The sequence below is a fragment of the Benincasa hispida genome, chromosome 4 (assembly GCF_027475165.1).
Source record: "Benincasa hispida cultivar pf3 chromosome 4, pf3_genome.v1.1, whole genome shotgun sequence".
NCBI lineage: Eukaryota > Viridiplantae > Streptophyta > Magnoliopsida > Cucurbitales > Cucurbitaceae > Benincasa > Benincasa hispida.
The window spans coordinates 19,821,174-19,824,877 of NC_143481.1; positions in this window are offsets into that span (position 1 = coordinate 19,821,174).

Below are 3,704 nucleotides of genomic sequence, written 5' to 3' on the forward strand. Positions count from 1 at the left end.
GGAACCATGGTCGAGGTTGTGCCTCTTTGTAGGCTACCCCAAAGGTACACGAGGGGGTTATTTTTATGATCCAACGGAAAATAGGGTGTTTGTTTCAACAAACGCTACTTTCCTGGAGGAGGATCATATAAGGGAGCACAATCCATGAAGCAAAGTCGTGTTGCGTGAGCTTTTCAATGAAACTACTAAAACTTCAACAAGAGTTGTTGAAGAGCCTGCTACATCAACAAGAGTTGTTGCTGAGAGTTCATCGAGTAGGTCGGTTTCACTTCAAGAGTTGAGGGAACCTCGACGTAGTGGAAGGGTTGCAAACCCACCCATTCGCTATCTGGGTTCCACGAAAATCCTTGCTATGGTAACAACGACATTGAGGATCTGTTGTCTTATAAGAATGCAATGGAGGATGTTGATAGGGATGAATGGGTCAAGGCCATGGATCTCGAGATGGAGTCGATGTACTTCAACTCAGTATGAGATCTTGTAGAGCAGCCTGATGGGATTCACCTTATAGGTTGTAAATGGATCTACATGCGCAAACGGGGTGCTGATGGGAAGGTACAGATTTTCAAGGCTCGACTTGTGGCAAAGGGTTATAACCAGGTAGAGGGAGTCAACTATGAGGAGACTTTCTCGCCTGTTTCCATGTTAAAGTCGATCCGCATCCTCCTGTCCATTGAAACTTTTTATAATTATGAGATCTAGCAAATGGACGTCAAGACGACCTTTCTGAATGGCAATCTTGAGGAGATCATTTATATGGTGCAGCCCGAGGGATTCATAGCCCAAGGTCAAGAGAAAAAAGTTTCCAAACTGAATCGATCCATTTATGGGCTAAAACAGGCGTCTCGATCATGGAACATACGATTTGATGCTGCGATCAAGTCGTATGGCTTTGACCAAAACATTGATGAACCTTGTCTCTATCAAAAAATCATCAACGCTTCAGTAGTCTTCTTAGTGTTGTATGTAGACGATATCCTACTCATTGGGAATGACGTAGGTCTACTAACTGCAGTTAAGAACTGGCTAGCGACTCAATTCCAAATGAAAGATTTGGGAGAGGCTCAATTTGTTCTAGGTATACAGATCTTTCGAGATCATAAGAACAAAGTGCTAGCACTGTCTCAGACATCGTACATTGACAAGATGTTGCTCAATTACTCGATACAGGACTCAAAGAGGGGCCTACTACCGTTCAGGCATGGAGTCACATTGTCTAAAAAAATGTGTCCTAAGACGCCTCAAGAGGTTGAAGAGATGAGATGGGTCCCATATGCATCTGCCGTCGGCAATTTGATGTACGTGATGCTCTGTACTCGTCCAGACATCTGCTACACTGTGCGCATAGTCAGTAGATATCAGTCTAATCCAGGCCAAAGGCACTGGACCATAGTAAAGAACATCCTCAAGTATCTTCAGAGAACGAGGGACTACATGTTCGTTTATGGTTCAAGGGATTTGATCCTTACAGGATACATGGATTCTGACTTTCAGACTGATAAGGACTCTCGCAAGACCACAACAGGGTCAATCTTTACTCTTAACGAAGGAGTTATAGTGTGGTGAAGTACTAAACAGGGGTGCATCGTCGACTCCACTATGGAGATGAAGTACGTAGCGGCTTGCGAAGCTGCTAAGGAGGTCGTCTGGCTCATGAAGTTCTTGACAAACCTGAAAATTGTTGCAGATATGTTTAGGCCCATTACCCTCTATTGTGATAATAGTGGGGTGGTGGTGAACTCCAAGGAGCCAATGCGTCATCGGTGTGGTAAACACATAGAGTGGAAGTATCATCTAATCCCCGAGATAGTTGATCGAGGGGACGTGATCATCACACAAGATCGTTTCGAAGCACAATGTTGCTGACCCATTTACGAAGGCTCTCACGGCTACAGTGTTTGAGGGTTACCTACGGAGGATGGGTCTACAGGATCGCCCGCGGTTGGACTAGGGCAAGTGGGAGATTTTCTTATACTGGGCTTTTATGTGCCCTAGTTTATTGTTTTGTACTAAGTTTCTTGTACACCCCACTTCGCTTTAGGACAAGTGGGAGATTGTTGGGGTTGATGCCCTAAAGTCTCGTGTCCTGTAGTTTGTAAACATTATATACGACACCTGTGTTGTTAATATATGATATTTACTTCACATCTTGTTGTTTTGCTCGGTTATTTGTTTTATTTGCTTTACCACAAACCAAAAACATAAAATCCTTGGTTATCTGTATGTGACTCAAGCATATATGTGGTGACAGACAAGTAGATCATGTCTTGAGTGATAACCAAAATGGCCTGTAGTAAATGGATAATGGAGGGAAACCTTATCTTGGTAACGCTACGGACGTGGCCTGCTTTGTGGAATGGTCACAAGTGTTGTGACTTGTCATAGATGATCTGATCCTGATTATTCATGTTGGGGACATGCGAGCAGGGGCGTCCTATACAAAGAGTTTGTATAAGACCTAACCAGGAAGTGTTAATGTCTTATTATATAACACCGTTCATGACAGAGACTTCACTTCACTAAGATGACCATAGGTAACATGACCTCAATCCTGAGTGAGTTGGGAATTCCTGCCATTGAGGGCGGTCTTTTGATTTGTATGGGTGCGAGTGGCCAGGTCGCCGATTCAAACCTACCATTTTGGGGATTTGTCTGATTTGGGAGCTGGGAACTCAGCTACACAAGATGGAATTCACTCCTTCCCTAAAACAGGGGTAAGTAAATAGATGGCTCCCTTAAGGGCTGATTCCAAGGTTTGAATGATGTGGCGCCACACACCTTCTCTTGGCCCGAGAGGTGTTCACACATAGTTGGACTATGTTATATTATTCATTAGAGGAATCAGTGGTACTTAAGGAGTGAGATGTAACTACAAGGACAAAACGATTAATTGGCCCAACTGTACTTACGAGCATCTGTGAAGGGTCATCGTACTCATGATTGGTTATATCCGATGGACATAGAAATATATCTGTGGTAAGAAGAGTTCAGCTATTGGTCTTTAGTGGAATCACTGACAGTTAACGAATAGTGGATCTCATAGTTAAAGAGTTTAGTCAGCTATTCACATACCGTTGGAGCTTGGAGCCACAGGTCCATTAGGTCACCTGGGTAGCTTGGATAAAGTCGAAAACCAGTGTATGGGTTAATTTGAAATGTTCAAATTCACAAGAGAAAATTCAATTATATATGATATAATTGGACTAGTTAATTATATATGATATAATTGGCTAAACGTATAAGATACATTTTTAGAGGATATTAGATATAAATATGATTTATATCAAGTAGAGGAGAAAATACTATAGTAGATATATGATATCAAACTATAGGATATAAATATAATATAATTATATTTATTATTTAAATTAATTGATTAATTATTTGATAATTAACTAATTTGTCCATATTCGGACGTGGAAGTGGGCTACGTAAGTTATGGTAACCGGCGGATTAAAAAAAAGAAAATCATTTTCATTTTTCACAATCGTGCATTCATATTTTCGTCCGCGCCCAAAAGAATTCGTGAAAGCGATCGTGAGAGCCTATACGATAGAAGCTCGTCCGTCTAAACGATCGTCTACCTCACGTTTTCTCAAAATGATCGTATACGTTTTTCCTAAACGATCTTCAGCCTTTCATACACGATCGTGTAGCTCTTCTATACGATAAACATTTCCATTATACGATAGCACAGTTCCATC